This window comes from Lagenorhynchus albirostris, chromosome X, assembly GCF_949774975.1.
Source record: "Lagenorhynchus albirostris chromosome X, mLagAlb1.1, whole genome shotgun sequence".
Lineage (NCBI taxonomy): Eukaryota > Metazoa > Chordata > Mammalia > Artiodactyla > Delphinidae > Lagenorhynchus > Lagenorhynchus albirostris.
Window position 1 is genome coordinate 77,016,252 of NC_083116.1, and position 20,078 is coordinate 77,036,329.

Consider the following 20,078-nt stretch of genomic DNA (forward strand, 5'->3'; position numbering starts at 1 on the left):
AGTTCAAGATTCTTATGATCTCTAAGAAAGGGTCTCATCTCTGATCTCATCTTAGAAAGGGTCTAGAATCCTCACCTAAAAAAATAAAGCTCACCATCATAAAGACTAAATGAAAGGATTCTGAAATGTGGACAGTAGTGAACTCTGAGCTGAACATACACAAGGCTGGAATGCTGGAATCCTCCCTGATGACTTTGGTTTTGATGAATCGCCTGATGATTAGTAAATGGCTTTCTTAAACTGATATTGGAAAGGAAATAAGGCTTTGTACTTCTTTCTTCCTTTCTCCTGAATGTGTCTCTTTCATCATCATCAAAATAACAATGATTATGCACATTCTTCTTCCTGGTGCCATGTCAAGCCTGATTCAAATATAAGTGCCCTCTGATCACTTACAACCTAAGACAAACAACACAAATGAGGGTTTTTTTTTATTGACATTCAAAGGTAATAAGGAACTTAGATGAGAGTGGCAATGTGGCTTAATGAAAAGGGCTTAGATGCCTAGTTTCTACTGTTCTGGTACAATAGTTCTAGTTTCAATAGTTCTGGTACAATTTCTTATTTTCTGTGTGATTTAGAGCCATCCTTATCAACTTTCTGAGCCTTGGTTTTCCCACTGTGAAATGAGACTAGATTATCTAAGAACCCCTTCAGTCCTGGAGTTCTATGAGTTAACAGTCAGATGAGGCATTTTAGTAAAAAAATATTTTCCCCCTTTCTGGTCCTGATGCCTACCAATAGTGAAGTTGTAATTAAATATTTTCTCCTAGAAAATGGAAGAGATAACTTCCTATTCCACCAATATGGAGTCATTCCATTCCCCTAGGTTCTGCCACTTACAACAAAAAGTCCTGAACATAACAACTATAAGCACAAGAAGAGTCTGGGAAGTGTAAAGAAAGCAGGCTTCCTAAGGACCATGAGACTTGAGGAACACCACAGGACATGGTAGTGTATTCCTTGAGTTTGCTGATTGCCCCCCATATATCCTACACAAGACTCTCCAGAATTCTTCAACCTAGAACCAGCAACAATAGAAAAAAAAAGCCTCCATGAAAAGTCTGTTTCTCGTAGCCAAAGGATGTGGAAAAGGGTGGACTAACTTTACTCTAGCTAAACAACAATGGAAAGAAAACACAGCCATATACCCAGCTGATATTCAAACCCACCTCACTCCCTCCACCCTCATCCTAAAAAAGCAAGTGAAACTATCTTGCAGTGGGTGAAGTCAGCAGGGCCAAGCAGGGAGCTAATCTTACATCCTCTAAGCAGAAAGCTAATCTTTCATTTCTCACCAGGCAGAGGTAGAGGGGATGAGATTCTCTCACTTTGTGGTGCCAGTGGGACCCAGCAGGAAACTTAACTTCCACCCCTGCCTGAAGAAATTAAGCAGGCAGTGCTCTGACTCCTCCACGAGGATACTGTCAATGGGTCCATCCAGAAACTGAGTCAGCTAAGCAGAAGCATGCAGACATGAAGTAAACCTCCACCTCTACCCAGCAGCAATAAGGATTAAAGAGGTCATCATTAGCCTTTACCCTCAACCCCACCTCAGAGGTGGAGAGCTGAGCCTCCACACCCACTCAATATCAACAAGGCAGAACAAAGTGTACAAACTAGGGCTAGTAAGCACTCCTCTTTCTTCCTAATCTGATGTCAGTGAAGTCCCATGAAAAGCTGAATCTCCACTGCCACATAGCACCAAGGAGGCAGAATGAGGTGGAGGAAGATTGGGTGGTAATAAACAAGTAGAAAATGAAAATTTAAAATAATTCCATTTATAATATAATCAAAAAGAAAAATACCCAGGAATGAATTTAACAAAAAAAAGCAAAACTTATATTCTGAAACAAAATTTATTGAAAAAAATTAAAAGACTGAAATAAATAGAAAGACACCTCATACTCATTGATCACAATATTTAATATTATAAGATGGCAATACTTGTTCCAAATAGACCTATAGGTTCAACACAATCCCTTTTAAAATCTGAGCTTGCTTCTCTGCAGTAACTGAAAGCTGATTATAAAACTTATATGGAAATTGAAGGGACACAGAAAAAAACAAAACAATCTTGAAAGAAAAGAACAAAGTTGATAAACTTATACTTCACGTTTCAAAATTTACTACAAAGCTACAATAATCAAGAGGTACTGGTCTAAGGATAGACATATAGATCAATAAAATAGAATTAAGAGTCCCACATACCTATGGCCAGTTGATTTTCAACTGGGTGCCAAGAAGATTCAATGGGGAAAGAATTAATTTTTATAATAAAAGCAGAAACAAATGGATATTAAAATGCAAAATAATAAATTTGGACCCCTACCTTGCACCATATACAAAAATTTACCCAAAATGAATCAAAGACTTAAATGTAACAGCTAACATCATTAAACTCTTGGAAGAAAATATGGGCTGAAATCTTGGATTAGTCAATAATTTCTTACATATGACACCAAAAGCACAAGAGCCAAAAGAAAAAATAATAGATAAATTTGACTTTATTGAAATAAAAACATTTTGTGTTTTTCAAAGGACATCATCAAGAAAGTGAAAAGATAACCTATAGAATGAAAGAAAATATTTTTCAGCTTATATATCTGATAAAGAATTTTTATCTAGAATATACAAAGAACTATTACAACTCAATCATAAACATACAAAAAGACAATGCAATAAAATATGGGCAAGAAATATGGATAGACCTTTCTCCAAAGAAGATATACAAATGGCCAATAAGCACATGAAAAACTCTCAGCATTGTTAATCATCAGGGAAATGAAATTTAATGCCTCAGTACACTGAGATACTACTTCACACCTTCTAGAATGACTATAAATTTTAAAAGTCACATAAGTGTTGGCAAGGAGGTGGAGAAATTTGAATACTAATGGTGCAGCCATTGTGGAAAACAGTTTGGGAGTTACCAAATGTTTAGACTGAGTTACCAATAACCCTGAAATTCCATTCCTAGGTATATATCCAAGAGAAAAGAAAACATATGTCCACACAAAAAGTTGTACATAAATGTTTATGGTAGCATTATTATTATTAATAGTAAAAAGTAGAAATAACCTAAATATATATCAACTGATGAATGAGTAAAAAAATGTGGTATATACACAAAATGAAATATTAGTCAGCTATAATGAAGTACTGGTACATGTTACCACATGGATGAACTTTAAAAGCATTATGCAAAGTGAAAGAAACAAAAGTCAAAGTATCACATATTGTATGATTCCATTTATGTGAAATGTCCAGAAAAGGAAATTCATAGAAATAGCAAGGAGATTAGTAGTTTCTTAGGCCTTGTGGGTTGGGGGTAAGCACAGAGTGACTGTTAATGGGTACAGGGTTTATTTTTATGGTAATGGAAATGCTCTAAAATTGATTGTGTTGATATTCAGATATTCTATAATATACTAAGAAACATTAAATTTTACACTTTAAATAGGTGAATTATATGGTATCTAAATTATATCTCAATAAAGCTATTATTTAAATTTTTAAAAATGCCTTGAGCAAAATGAAAATAAAAATCACCATATCAAAACATGTGGAATATAGCTAAGGGAGTGATAAAGATAAATTTATAGCAATAATGCTAACATTAGAAAAGAGGAAAGGTTAAGAGTGTGGTCAAGATGGCAGAGGAGGAAGACCCTGAGCTCACCTCCTTCCATGGGCACACTAAAATTACAACTATTTGCAGAGTGACTATTAATGAGAAACACTGGAAAACTAGCAGAAAAATTCTTCTATAATGAAAATATAAAGAGGGAACCACAATGAGATGGGTAGGAGGGGCAGGGACACAGTATAGTCAAGACCCATATGCCCAGATTTGTGACTCACAAATGGGATGATAATTACAATTGCAGAGGTTTTCCCCAAGGATAAAAAGGTCTGAGCCCCACATCAGGCTTCATAGCCCAGGTGTTCTGTACTGGGAAGACAAACCTCCAGAACATTTTTCTTTGAAGGCCAGTGGGGCTTACTTTTGGGAGAGCCAGGGGGCTCTGGGAAATAGACACCACTCAAAATGCACACACAAAATTTCACATGCTCTGGGACCCAGGGCAGAAACAATAATTTCAAAGGAGCTTGGATCAGACCCACCTACTGATCTTGGAGAGCCTTCCAGAGAGGCAGGAAGCAAGAGTTCTCCCGGGGGACATAGAGCCTAGTGGCAGGGAGCATTTTCTATCATGAAGATACTGGTGCTGACAAGCACCATTTCAGAATCCTCCCTCTAGGTTATCAGTATTGGGACCCAGCCTCAAACACCAGTGTGTAGGCACCAGAACTGGGATTCCTCAGGCCATGCCAAGCGACTAGGTGGGTGAGGCCACAGCTTCACCCACCAGCAGGCCAGCTTCCTTAAGGACCCTGGGCCCACAGCCTCCCTATGACATGACTGTCCACCAGAGGGCCCAGGATCCAGCCCCACATACCAGTGTGTTAGCAGTACCTTTAGGACCCCAAGGGACCTGCAGCCAGAGATCCCAGGATGTGGATCTGCCCAGCAATGGGCCAGCACTGGCTGTGGGACCAGCTTCACCCACCAGGGACAGGACCACATGTCCCTGGCCCTACTTAGTAGTAGGCCAACATACAAACTCTTTGACTTCCAGGGCCCTGCAGCCAGAGACCCTTAGATGCAGCTCCACCTACCAATGAGCCTGCAGTAGCACCAGGACTTGGCCTTGCCCACCAGTGAGGAGGCACCCAACCCAGGTCGACCACAACTACTCATCCTGCTGTTTCAACAACCAGCCCACCTATGATCATGTCTGCAACAGCCCAAGAAAACACTGGACCCCAGTCCCACCCACTAGCAGAGCAACACCAACTCTGGGAAACATGGGCACCTCAGTCAGCTGCCCTGTGGTTTGGAGACACCTACCAGTGAGCCAACATGAGCTTCAGGACACCCCAGACAACAAAGTCAGCTGTGTCAGGATATGGCACCACCCACCAGTAGGTCAACACTAGACTTGGAACCATCAGCCCCACAACCACACATCCCAGAATCCAGTTCCAACCACCTTGGGCCAGTAATAGTCCTGGGACTCCTGGGGCTTTGAAGTCAACTGCCTTCTGATGAGGCCTCACCCACCAATGGCCAGCAACCTCTGCACAAGTTAGGGCCTGGCAACAAACCAGTCTAGGGAACATCCACACCTACCAGACCACCCATGGTAGTCAACCCACCACAACAGAGAAAACCATGCAGACCATATAAGGGAACCCCTAAAACACATAGCTCTGGTGACCAAATGGGACCACACCCCTGAGATGCATAGGACATCTACAAAAAGTCACTTCTCCAAGGTCAAGAAAGGTAAACAGGTTACAAAATACATAGAAATTAAAACAACAAAGTAAGCAAAATGAGATGACAGAGAAATATGTTCCAAAAGAAAGAACAAGATAAAACCTCAGAAGAAGAACTAAATAATGGGGAGGTAATCTACCCAGTAAAGAGTTCAAAGTAATAACTATAAAGATGCTCAAAGAATTCAAAGAAGATTGGATGAACAGAGTGAGAAGTTAGAAGTTTTTAATAAGGTTAGAAAATATAAAGGAGAAACAAACAGAGTGGAAGAATACAATAAATGAAATAAAAAAATATACCAGAAGAAATCAACAGTAGGGTAGATGATACAGGGGAATGAATCAGTGAACTGGAAGATAGAATAGTGAAAGTCACTGAAGTTGAAGAGAAAAAAAAATAAAAAGATTTGAAGACAATTGATGAGATTGCTGGGACAGCATCAAGCATACTAACATTATGGGGTCCTAGAAGGTGAAGACACATAGAAAGGGGCAGAGAACATTTTGAAGATGTAATAGATGAAAACTTCCCTAACCTGGGAAAGAAAACAGACATCTAGGTCTTAATAGATACAAATATAACATTCCATCCAAAAGCAGCAGAATACATGTTCTTTTCAAGTGCACATGGAACATTCTCCAGGATAGATCACATGCTAGGCCACAAAACAAGTCTGAGAAAATTTATGCAAATTGAAATCATACCAAGCACCTTTTCCAACCACAAAACTGTGAGACTAGAAATCAATCACAAGAAAAAAACTGCAAATGCCACAAACACATGGACGCTAAACAATATAATACTGATCAAACAATGAATCACTGAAGAAATCAAAGAGGGAATCAAAAAAACCTATATATAAATGAAAACAAAAACAAGACAATCCAAAACCTATGGGATGCAGCAAAAGCAGTTCTAAGAGGGAAGTTTATCAAGATATAAGCTCACTGGGCTTCTCTGGTGGCACAGTGGTTAAGAATCTGCCTGCCAATGCAAGGAACACGGGTTCGAGCCTGGACCCAGGGAGATCCCACATGCGGTGGGGCAACTAAGCCTGTTTGCCACAACTACTGAAACCTGCGTGCCTAGAGCCCATGCTCCACAACAAGAGAAGCCACAACAATGAGAAACCCGCACACTGCAACAAAGAATAGCCCCCACTCACTGCAACTAGAGAAAACCAGTGCACAGCAACGAAGACCCAACAGCCAAAAATAAATTAATTAATTAATTGTAAATAAAAGAGATATAAGCTCACCTCAGACAACAAGAAAAATAACAATTAAACAACCTAACCTTACACCTAACTGAATGAGAAGAAGGACAGACAAAACCCAAAGTTAGTGGAAAGAATGTAATCATAAAGATCAGAGCACCTTCTCTACCACTGAGCTATACCCACTCATCATAAATCTGGTAAAGTTGCAGGATACAAAATTAATATACAGAAATCTGCTGCATTTCTATACACTAACAACAAACTATCAGAAAGAGAAATTAATGAAACAATCTCATTTACTATCACATCCAAAAGAATAAAATATCTAAGAATAAATCTACCTAAGAAGCTAAAAGACCTGTACTCAGAAAACTGTAAGACATTGGTGAAAGAAACTGAAGAGGACACAAACAGATGGAAAGATATACCATGTTCTTAGATTGGAAGGATTAATATTGTTAAAATGACCATACTACCCAAGGCAATCATATCCTACTGATAAACCTTTAGCTAGACCACTCAAGAAAAAAAAAAGAGAGGGACCAAATAAATAAAATAAAAAATGAAAATGGAGGGCTTCCCTGGTGGCGCAGTGGTTGAGAGCCTGCCTGCCGATGCAGGGGACATGGGTTCGTGCCCCAGTGCACAAAGATCCCACATGCCGTGGAGCGGCTGGGCCTGTGAGCCATGGCTGCTGAGCCTGTGTGTCCGGAGCCTGTGCTCCGCAACGGGAGAGGCCGCAACGGGAGAGGCCTCAACAGTGAGAGGCCTGTGTACCGCAAAAAAAAAAAAAAAAAAAAGAAAGAAAATGGAGAATTTATAACAGAAACCACGGAAATATGATGGATCAGAAGAGATCCCTACAAATGACTATAAACCAATAAGGTGGACAATGTAGAAGAAATGGACAAATTCCTAGCAAACGTATAATCTCCCAAAAGTGAACCAGAAGAAATAGAAAACATGAACAAGCCAATTACCAGTAATAAAATTGAATCTGTAATAATAAAAAATTATTCCCAACAAACAAAAGTCCAGGACCATCTGGATTTAGAGGTGAATTCTAACAAATATTTAGAGTAAACCCCTTTCATTCTCAAACTATTCCAAAAACTTGCCTAGGAAGGAAAATTTATGAAGTCATTCTATGAGGGTAGCATCACCTTGATACCCAAACCAGACAAAGATATTACACACACACACAAAAAAATCATTTATAATACCTTTTTAACTGTTTTGTTATGTTAATTAGTGTCGATTTACTTCTATTCAAACAACTCCTTTTAGCATTTCTCAAAAAGCAGGTCTAGTGGTAAGAATTCCCTCAGGTTTTCTTCTTTTTTAAATTGAAATATAGCTGACTTATAATATCATATTAGTTTCAGATGTTCAGATGAACAAAATAATGATTCAGTATTTTTACAGATTATACTCCATTAAAAGCTATTACAAGATAATGGCTACACTTCCCTGTTCTATACAATTAATCCTTGTTTCTTATCATTTTATACATAATAGTTTGCATCCCTTGATCCCATACCCCTAATTTGCCCCTCCCCCTTCCCTTTCCTCTCTGGTACCACTAATTTTTTTTCTATATCTGTCAGTCTCTTTCTGTTTTGCATATACACTCATTGGTATTATTTTTTTTTAGATTCCACAAGTGATATCATACAGTATTTGTCTTTGTCTGACTTATTTCACTAAGCATAATATTTTCTAGGTCCACCCACATTGCTGCAAAGAGCAGAATATCATTCTTTTATTTTTTTATTTAAAAATTTTATTTTATTCTTTATTTTTATTTTTTATGGCTAGATTACCTGGTCAAGCTTACTAAATGGTTGGGACTTGGTACTATATTTAGTAGTAGATGGAGCTGAATTAGATTTTCTGCCTTGGCAGGGCATGAGGGTGGGACCCAGGCCTTGAAAGACTTATTGTTTGGGGAGCTGAATCAGGTAAGAATGTGCACTGAAATTTCTGGTCACGTGAGGCCACACATTTTACTCTCCAGATGGGAATAGCCAAGCGTTGTTCTCTCTGTTCAAGCATCATTATAGGTTTTGCTGTTGGATGAACTAAGCTGCATCCAGTGTTCTCTGTTTAGGTTCCCTGGTCAGGCAAGCTGAAAGTTATATTCAGCAATGAACAGGCTACAGATTAGTTTTCCTGCCGGGGTGCAATGGGAAAAGCAGCTCTAACACCAACTATTTGTTGTCTCAACTCAAGCCAACTTGTGCCCCAAGTTCCCTGGCTAAACAGATCCACTGGTTTTGCTCTGCAAACTATTAGCTCTCTCTACCCTTCTCTTGCCTCAAGCACCATTTGATGGCACAGCTTCCACGTGTTATCAGCCCTTCTGGTCAGATGAGGTTGGAGCCACAAGTGGGTGGGGCTATGTTTCAACCTTTTACATGGGCAGGGAGGGGTGGGACCACTCCAGGTATCTCTTAATTTTCCAAACAGGCTTTCTGGTTGGGAGGTTCTGGAAACCATCTTCAGCCTTTGGTATGAATTAATCCCCTTGCCTGTCTGTAGCACAGGGACCCAGTATGCCTAGTATTGGCTTTGCTCTGGCTGGAGCACTGCTAGGACATACAGCTTCTAAGTGTTCTTCCCAAGCACTCCTGATCAGATAAGGGTGGGAAACATAGCCAGTGGGGCTATGTCTCAGCACCCTTTCCTGGGCAGGAATGGAAGAGGCCACTCCAGGGTACCCTCCATTTCCCAAAAATCTTCCTGGTTGGGTGGGAGCTAACCTCAGCCTTGGCTATAATTTAATTACCCTGTCTATTTGTAGCAGGAGAACTCTTCACATCTGGCATTGGTTTTGCTCTGGGGGCAATCTGCTGTGCCCACCCAACTCTTGGTTCAAATGTTACTGGACTACACAACTTCCAGCTATTCTTGCTAGCCTCTCTGGTCAGATGTGGCTGGGAGACACTCTCCACAGTGATTGGGGCTGTGACTCAGCTCCTGGCCTGGACATGGGGAAACTAGACTCTAGGGCAGTCAAAACTTCCTCATTTGAGGTTCTGAATCAAGGCAATCTGCACCCTGCTAAGTTCTCTGGTCATATTGTACCACAAACTTTGTTCAGCAAATAAGTAAAGCCACTGATTAGGATTACTACTTGGGCACTTCAGGTATGACTCAGTCTGCCAAGATCCATGTTCTTGGTTGTTTCAAGCCTCTATTCCTTTCTCCAACACAGATTTCTCAGATTCCCCTGCAATCCTGATGTGGCAAGATCACTCTCACAAAGTGACCAAAATGCTAGAGGGTGCTAGTTGTTCCACTAGGTTCTCTTTTTCCACTAGAGGAACAGTAGTCTCAGAGGAGACCTCTTAGTGTGATGTTGCAGTGGTCTGAGGGAGGGGCAATGCAGTTAGTGTGTAGTTCTTCCTCTTACCCTTCTAATGTGATCTGTCTCAGTCTCTGTTGTGAAAGGGGGATGTTTCAGCTTCATCCCTCTCTTCTAGGATTTTCTCAATAGTTTCTTGCCCATGAAGAGTTGTCAGTTGCTCTTCTTGTGGGGGTGCATGAAATAGGGAATTAATTATGTTGTCATCTTGATGACATCACTCTCACAATCAGTCTTTCACTGTTAAGTGATGCTAGCTGTAGCCTTTTTGTAGATACACTTTATCAAGTTGAGAACATGCTCTGAAACTATTCCTAATTTGCTCAGAGGTTTTATCAGAAATGGAGATTCAATTTTCTTGAAAGACTTTTCAATGTCAATTGAGTTGATCATATGATTTTTATATTTAATCTATTGATATGGTGGATTACACTGATTGATTTTCTAATGTTAAATCAGCTTTGAATACCTGAAATGGATCCCACATGATCATGCTGTAATTTTTTTCTTATATATTGCTGGACTCAATGTGCTAATATTTTGAGTATAAGAACATGAGAAATTGCTCTGTAGTTTTCTTTTATTCCTTCCTTTCTTCCTTCCTTCCTTCCTCCCTCCCTTCCTTCCATTCTTCCATTCTTTCATTCTCTCTTTCTGTACTGTTTTCTTCTGGCTAAGTATCAAGGTAATACTAGGATCATAAAATGAGTTGGGAAATGTCCCTATTTTCAATTTTTTGGAAGAAATTTTGCATCATTTGTGATAATTATTCTTTAAGTATTTGTAAGAATTCTCCAGTTAAATAATTTGGATGGGGAGCTTTGATTCCAGGAGATTTTTATTAGAAATTCAGCTTTCTTAATGATAACAAGACTATTCAGGGGCTCTATTTCATCCTGAGTTTTAGTAGTTTGTATTTATCAATAAATTCATCCATTTAATCTAAGTGGTCAAATTTACACGTGTAGAGTTGTTTTTAATATTCCCTTATTATCATATTTATGTCTGTAGAATCTGTAGAATATCCCGTTTCATGCCTTATGCTGCTTATTTCTTCTCTTTTAAAATTTTTGTCAGTCTTGCTAAAGGTATAAAATTTCATTAATATTTTGAACAACCAGCTCTTTGCTTAACTGTTTTTCTCTATTATTTTTATTTAAATTGCATTTATTTGGCCCTTATCTTTATGAGTTCCTTCCTTCTGCTTCTGTTGGGTTTATTTTGCAGTTCTTCTAGTGTTATGAGGTAGGAACTTAGATTATTAACTAGAGACCTTTCCTCTTTTCTTTTTTATTCTTCCAGTTATATTGAGATATAACTGACATACAGCACTGTATAAGTTTAAGGTATACAGCATAACGATTTGACTTACATACATCATTAAAAGAATATCACAAAAGTTTAATGAACGTCAATCATCTCAAATACATACAACATCAAAGAAATAGAAAAAAAACTCTTGGGATTTAATCCTTAACAACTTTCATATATAACATACAGCAGTGTTAATTATATCTATAATGTGGAACATTATATCCAGAGTACTTATTCATTTCATAACTGTGTTTGTACCTTTTCACTACCTTCCTCCAGTTCAACCTCCCACAAACCCCCCCACCTCTGGTAACCATATATCTGATCTCTAAGTTTGTTTTATAATTTTTGAAGTATAATTGACCTGAAACACTGTTAGTTTCTGTGACACAATATATTGATTCAATATTTCTCTAGATTTCAAAATTATCACCACAATAAATATAGTCATGATATGTCACCATACAAAAATGTTACGGTATTTGTCTTTCTCTTTCTGGCTTACTTCACTCTGTATGACAGACTCTAGGTCTATCCACCTCATTACAAATAGCTCAATTTTGTTTCTTTTTATGGCTGAGTAATATTCAATTGTATACATGAGCCACAACTTCTTTATCCATACATCCAATGATGGGCACTTAGGTTGTTTCCATCTATGGGCTATTGTAAATAGAGCTGCAGTGAACATTTTGGTACATGACACTTTTTGAATTATGGTTCTCTCAGGGTATATGCCCAGTAGTGGGATTGCTGGGTCATATGGTAGTTTTACTTGTAGTTTTTTAAGGAACCTCCGTACTGTTCTCCATAGTGGCTAAACCAATTCACATTCCCACCAGCAGTGCAGGAGTGTTCCCTTTTCTCCACATGCTCTACAGCATTTATTGTTTCTAGATATTTTGATGATGGCCATTCTGACTGGTGTGAAATGATATCTCATTGTAGTTTTGATTTGCATTTCCCTAATGATTAATGATGTTGAGCATTCTTTCATGTGTTTGTTGGCAGTCTGTATATCTTCTTCGGAGAAATGTGTATTAAGATCTTCTGCCCAGTTTTGGATTGGGTTGTTTGATTTTTGTTATTGAGCTGCATGAGCTGCTTGTAAATTTTGGAAATTAATCCTTTGCCAGTTACTTCATTGGCAAATATTTTCTCCCATTCTGAGGGTTGTCTTTTGGTCTTGTTTATGGTTTCCCTTGCTGTGCAAAAGCTTTGAAGTTTCATTAGGTCCCATTTGTTTATTTTTGTTTTTATTTCCATTTCTCTAGGAGGTAGGTCAAAAAGGATCTTGCTGTGATTTATGTCATAGAGTGTTCTAAGTTTTCCTCTAACACTTTTATAGTTTCTAGCCTTACATTAAGGTTTTAAATCCATTTTGAGCTTATTTTTGTGTATGGTGTTAGGGAGTGATCTAATCTCATACATTTACATGTACCTGTCCAGTTTTCCCAGCACCACTTATTGAAGAGGCTGTCCTTCTCCACTGTACATTCCTGCCTCCATTATCAAAGATAAGGTGACCATATGTGTGTGGGTTTATATCTGAGCTTTCTATCCTGTTCCATTGATCTATCTTTCTGTTTTTGTGCCAGTACCATACTGTCTTGATTACTGTAGCTTTGTAGTATAGTCTGAAGTCAGGGAGCCTGATTCCTCCAGCTCCATTTTTCGTTCGCAAGACTGCTTTGGCTATTCAGTATCTTTTGTGTTTCCATACAAATTGTGAAAATTTTTGCTGTATTTCTGTGAAAAATGACAGTGGTAGTTTGATAGGGATTGCACTGAATCTGTAGATTGCTTTGGGTAGTAGAGTCATTTTCGCAATGTTGATTCTTCCAATCCAAGAACATGGTATATCTCTCCATCTATTTGTATCACCTTTAATTTCTATCATCAGTGTCTTATAATTTTCTGGCATACAGGTCTTTTGTCTCCTTAGGTAGGTTAATTCCTAGATATTTTATTCTTTTTGTTGCAATGGTAAATGGGAGTGTTTTCTTCATTTCTCTTTCAGATTTTTCATCATTAGTGTATAGGACTGCCAGAGATTTCTGTGCATTAATTTTGTATCCTGCAACTTTACCAAATTCATTGATTAGCTCTAGCAGTTTTCTGGTAGCATCTTTAGGATTCTCTATGTATAGTATCATGTCAACTGCAAACAGTGACAGCTTTACTTCTTCTTTTCTGATTTGGATTCATTTTATTTGCTTTTCTTCTCTGTTTGCTGTGGCTAAAACTTCCAAAACTATGTTGAATAAGAGTGGTGAGAGTGGGAAACCTTGTCTTTTCCTGATCTTAGTGGATATGCTTTCAGTATTTCACCATTGAGGATGATGTTGGCTGTGGGCTTGTCATATATGGCCTTTATTATGTTGAGGAAACTTCCCTCTATGCCTACTTTTTGCAGGGTTTTTTTTTTTTTTGATGGTATGCGGGCCTCTCACTGTTGCGGCCTCTCCCATTGCGGAGCACAGGCTCCGGACGCGCAGGCTCAGGCCATGGCTCACGGGCCCAGCCGCTCCGCGGCACGTGGGATCCTCCCGAACCAGGGCACGAACCCGCGTCCCCTGCATCAGCAGGCGGACTCCCAACCACTACGCCACGAGGGAAGCCCTCTGCAGGGTTTTTATCATAAATCGGTGTTGAATTTTGTCAAAAGGTTTCTCTGCATCTATTTAGATGATCATATGGTTTTTCTCCTTCAATTTGTTAATATGGTTTATCACATTGATTGATTTGCGTATATTGAAGAATCCTTCCATTCCTGGAATAAACCCCACTTGATCATGGTGCATCATCCTTTTAATGTGCTGTTAGACTCTGTTTGCTAGTATTTTGTTGAGGATTTTTGCATCTTTGTTCATCTGTGATATTGGCCTGTAGTTTTCTTTCTTTGTGACATCCTATTTTGGTTTTGGTATCAAGGTGATGGTGGCCTCGTAGAATGAGTTTGGGAGTGTTCCTCCCTCTGCTATATTTTGGTAGAGTTTGAGAAGGATAGGTGTTAGCTCTTCTCTAAATGTGATAGAATTCGCCTGTGAAGCCATCTAGTCTTGAACTTTTGTTTGTTGGAAGATTTTAAATCACAGTTTCAATTTCAGTGTTTGTGATTGGTCTGTTCATATTTTCTATTTCTTCGAGATTCAGTCTTGGCAGATTGTGCCTTTCTAAGAATTTCTCCATTTCTTCCAGGTTGTCAATTTTATTGGCATAGAGTTGCTTGTAGTCGTCACTCACGATCTTTTGTATTTCTGCAGTGTCCGTTGTTACTTCTCCTTTTTCATTTCTAATTCTAATGGTTTGTGTCTTCTCCCTTTGTTTCTTTTCTTTTAATTTTTTTAAACATCTTTATTGGGGTATAATTGCTTTACAATGGTGTGTTAGTTTCTGCTTTATAACAAAGTGAATCAGTTATACATATACATATGTTCCCATATGTCTTCCTTCCTGCGTCTCCCTCCCTCCCACCCTCCCTATCCCACCCCTCCAGGCTGTCAAAAAGCACGGAGCCAATATCCCTGTGCCATGCGGCTGCTTCCCACTAGCTATCTACCTTACGTTTGTTAGTGTGTATATGTCCATGACTCTCTCTCGCCTGTCACAGCTCACACTTCCCCCTCCCCATATCCTCAAGTCCGTTCTCCAGTAGGTCTGTGTCTTTATTCCTGCCTTACCCCTAGGTTCTTCATGACATTTTTTCCCCTTAACTTCCATATATATGTGTTAGCATATGGTATTTGTCTTTCTCTTTCTGACGTACTTCACTCTGTATGACAGACTCGAGGTCTATCCACCTCATTACAAATAGCTCAATTTCGTTTCTTTTTATGGCTGAGTAATGTTCCATTGTATATATGTGCCACATCTTCTTTATCCATTCATCCGATGATGGGCACTTAGGTTGATTCCATCTCCGGGCTATTGTAAACAGAGCTGCAATTAACATTTTGGTACATGACTCTTTTTGAATTTTGGTTTTCTCAGGGTATATGCCCAGTAGTGGGATTGCTGGGTCATAAGGTAGTTCTATTTGCAGTTTTTAAAGGAACCTCCATACTGTTCTCCATAGTGGCTAAACCAATTCACATTCCCACCAGCAGTGCAAGAGTGTTCCCTTTTCTCCACACCCTCTCCAGCATTTATTGTTTCTAGATTTTTTGATGATGGCCATTCTGACTGGTGTGAAATGATATCTCATTGTAGTTTTGATTTGCATTTCCCTAATGATTAATGATGTTGAGCATTCTTTCATGTGTTTGTTGGCAGTCTGTATATCTTCTTTGGAGAAATGTCTATTTAGGTCTTCTGCCCAGTTTTTGATTGGGTTGTTTGTTTTTTTGTTATTGAGCTGCATGAGCTGCTTGTAAATTTTGGAGATTAATAGTCTGTCAGTTGCTTCATTTGCAAATATTTTCTCTCATTCTGAGGGTTGTCTTTTGGTCTTGTTTATGGTTTCCTTTGCTGTGCAAAAACTTTTAAGTTTCATTAGGTCCCTTTTGTTTTTATTTCCATTACTCTAGGAGGTGGGTCAGAAAGGATCTTGCTGTGATTTATGTCATAGAGTGTTCTTCCAATGTTTCTTTAAGAGTTTGATAGTTTCTGGCCTTACATTTAGGTCTTTCATCCATTTTGAGGTTATTTTTGTTTATGGTGTTAGGGAGTGATCTAATCTCATACATTTACATGTACCTGTCCAGTTTTCCCAGCACCACTTATTGAAGAGGCTGTCTTTTCTCCACTGTACATTCCTGCCACCTTTATCAAAGATAAGGTGTCCAAATGTGCCTGGGTTTATCTCTGGGCTTTCTATCCTGTTCCATTGATCTGTCTTTCTGTTTTTATGCCAGTATCATACTGTCTTGATTACTGTAGCTTTGTTGTATGGTCTGAAGTCAGGGAGCCTGATTCCTCCAACTCCTTTTTTCGATCTCAAGATTGCTTTGGCTATTCGTGGTCTTTTGTGTTTCCATACAAATTGTGAAATTTTTTGTTCTAGTTCTGTGAAAAATGCCAGTGGTAGTTTGAAAGGGATTGCATTGAATCTATAGATTGCTTTGGGTAGTAGAGTCATTTTCACAATGTTGATTCTTCCAATCCAAGAACACAGTATATCTCTCCATCTATTTGTATCATCTTTAATTTCTTTCATCAGTGTCTTATAATTTTCTGCATAGAGGTCTTTTGTCTCCTTAGGTAGGTTTATTCCTAGATATTTTATTCTTTTGTTGCAATGGTAAATGGGAGTGTTTTATTGACTTCACTTTCAGATTTTTCATCATTAGTGTATAGGAATGTCAGAGATTTCTGTGCATTACTTTTGTATCCTGCTACTTTACCAAGTTCATTGATTAGCTCTAGTAGTTTTCTGGTAGCATCTTTAGGATTCTCTATGTATAGGATCATGTCATCTGCAAACAGTGACAGCTTTACTTCTTCTTTTCCAATTTGGATTCCTTTTCTTCTCTGATTGCTGTGGCTAAAACTTCCAAACTGTGTTAAATAACAGTGGTGAGAGTGGGCAAACTTGTCTTGTTCCTGATCTTAGTGGAAATGCTTTCAGTTTCTCACCATTGAGGATGATGTTGGCTGTGGGCTTGTCATATATGGCCTTTATTATGTTGAGGAAAGTTCCCTCTTTCCTTACTTTCTGCAGTGTTTTTATCATAAATGTGGTGTTGAATTTTGTCAAAAGCTTTCTCTGCATCTATTGAGATAATCGTATGGTTTTTCTCCTTCAATTTGTTAATATGGTTTATCACATCGATAGATTTGCATATATTGAAGAATCCTTGCATTCCTGGAATAAACTCCACTTGATCATGGTGTATGATCCTTTTAATGTGCTGTTGGATTCTGTTTGCTAGTATTTTGTTGAGGATTTTTGCATCTATTTTCATCAGTGATATTGGCCTGTATTTTTCTTTCTTTGTGACATCCTTGTCTGGTTTTGGTATCAAGGTGATGGTGGCCTCGTAGAAGGAATTTTGGTGTGTTCCTCCCTCTGCTATATTTTGGAAGAGTTTGAGAAGGATAGGTGTTAGCTCTTCTCTAAATGTTTGATAGAATTCGCCTGTGAAGCCATCTGGTCCTGGGCTTTTGTTTGTTGGAAGATTTTTTTTTTTGGAAGATTTTTAATCACAGTTTCAATTTCAGTGCTTGTGATTGGTCTGTTCATATATTCTATTTCTTCCTGATTCAGTCTTGGCAGGTTGTGCATTTATAAGAATTTCTCCATTTCTTCCAGATTGTCCATTTTATTGGCATAGAGTTGCTTGTAGTAATCTCTCTTGATCTTTTTTATTTTTGCAGTGTCAGTTGTTACTTCTCCTTTTTCATTTCTAATTCTATTGATTTGAGTCTTCTCCCTTTTCTTCTTGATGAGTTTGGCTAGTGGTTTATCTATTTGTTTATCTTCTTAAAGAACCAGCTTTTAATTTTATTGATCTTTGCTATTGTTTCCTTCATTTCTTTTTCATTTATTTCTGATCTGATTTTTATGATTTTTTTCCTTCTGGTAGCTTTGGGGGGTTTTTGTTCTTCTTTCTCTAATTGCTTGAGGTGCAAGGTTAGGTTGTTTATTCAAGATGTTTCCTGCTTCTTAAGGTGGGCTTGTATTGTTATAAACTTCCCCCTTAGAACTGCTTTTGCTGCCTCCCATAGGTTTTGGGTTGTTTTGTCTCCATTGTCATTTGTTTCTAGGTATTTTTTAATTTCCTCTTTGATTTCTTCAGTGATCACTTCATTATTAAGTAGTGTATTGTTTAGCCTCCATGTGTTTGTATTTTTTACAGATTTTTTCCCGTAATTCATATAGTCTTATGGCACTGTGGTCAGAAAAGATACTTGATATAATTTCAATTTTCTTAAATTGACCAAGGCTTGATCTGTGACCCAAGATATGATCTATCCTGGAGAATGTTCCATGAGCACTTGAGAAAAATGTGTATTCTGTTGTTTTTGGATGGAGTGTCCTATAAATGTCAATTAAGTCCATCTTGTTTAATGTATCATTTAAAGCTTGTGTTTCCTTATTTATTTTCATTTTGGATGATCTGTCCATTGGTGAAAGTGGGGTGTTAAAGTCTCCTACTATGAATGTGTTACTGTCGACTTCCCATTTTATGGCTGTTAATGTTTGCCTTATGTATGGGGGTGCTCCTATGTTGGGTGCATAAATATTTACAATAGTTATATCCTCTTCATGGATTGATCCCTTGATCATTATGTAGTGTCCTTCTTTGTCTCTTGTAATAGTCTTTATTTTAAAGTCTATTTTGTCTATATGAGAATTGCTACTCCAGCTTTCTTTTGATTTCCGTTTGCATGGAATATCTTTCTCCATCCCCTTACTTTCAGTCTGTATGTGTCTCTAGGTCTGAAGTGGGTCTCTTGTAGATAGCATATATATGGGTCTTGTTTTTGTATCCATTCAGCCAATCTGTGTCTTTTGGTGGGAGCATTTAGTCCATTTACATTTAAGGTAATTATTGATATGCATATTCCTATTCCCATTTTCTAGATTGTTTTGGGTTCGTTATTGTAGGTCTTTTCCTTCTCTTGTGTTTCTTGCCTAGAGAAGTTCCTTTAGGTTTGTTGTAAAGCTGGTTTGGTGGTGCTGAACTCTCTCAGCTTTTGTTTGTCTGTAATGGTTTTAATTTCTCCATCAAACCTGAATGAGATACTTGCTGAGTAGAATAATCTTGGTTGCAGGTTTTTCTCCTTCATCACATTTAGTATGTCCTGTCCCTCCCTTCTGGCTTGCAGAGTTTCTGCTGAGAGATCAGCTGTTAACCTTATGGGGATTCCCTTGTGTGTTATTTGTTGTTTTTCCGTTGCTGCTTTTAATATGTTTTCTTTGTATTTAATTTTTGACAGTTTGATTAATATGTGTCTTGGCATATTTCTCTTTGGATTTATAGTGTGTGGGACTCTCTGTGCTTCCTGGACTTGATTAACTATTTCCTTCCCCATATTAGGGAAGTTTTCAACTATAATCTCTTCAAATATTTTCTCAGTCCCTTTCTTTTTCTCTTCTTCTGGAACCCATATAATTCGAATGTTGGTGCGTTTAATGTTGTCCCAGAGGTCTCTGAGACTGTCCTCAGTTCTTTCAATTCTTTTCTCTTCATTCTTCTCTGCTGTAGTTATTTCCACTCTTTTATCTTCCAGGTCACTTATACGTTCTTCTACCTCAGTTATTCTGATATTGATCCCATCTAGAGTATTTTTCATTTCATTTATTGTGTTGTTCATCACTGTTTGTTTCATTTTTGGTTCCTTTAGGTCCTTGTTAAATGTTTCTTGCATTTTGTCCATTCTATTTCCAAGATTTTGGATCATCTTTACTGTCATTATTCTGAATTCTTTTTCAGGTATACTGCCTATTTCCTCTTCATTTGTTAGGTCTGGTGTGGTTTTATCTTGCTCCTTCATCTGCTGTGTGTTTTTCTGTCTTCTCATTTTGCTTATCTTACTGTGTTTGGGGTCTCCTTTTTGCAGGTTGCATGTTCATAGTTCCCGTTGTTTTTGATGTCTGTCCCCAGTGGCTAAGGTTGGTTCAGTGGATTGTGTAGGCTTCCTGGTGGAGGGGACTAGTGCCTGTGTTCTGGTGAATGAGGCTGGATCTTGTCTCTCTCGTGGACAGGTCCACGTTTGGTGGTGTGTTTTGGGGTGTCTGTGGAGTTATTAAGATTTTAGGCAGCCCCTCTGCTAATGGGTTTTGTTGTGTTCTTGTTTTGCTAGTTGTTTGGCATAGGGTATCCAGCACTGTATCTTGCTGGTCGTTGAGTGAAGCTGGGTGCTGGTGTTGAGATGGAGATCTC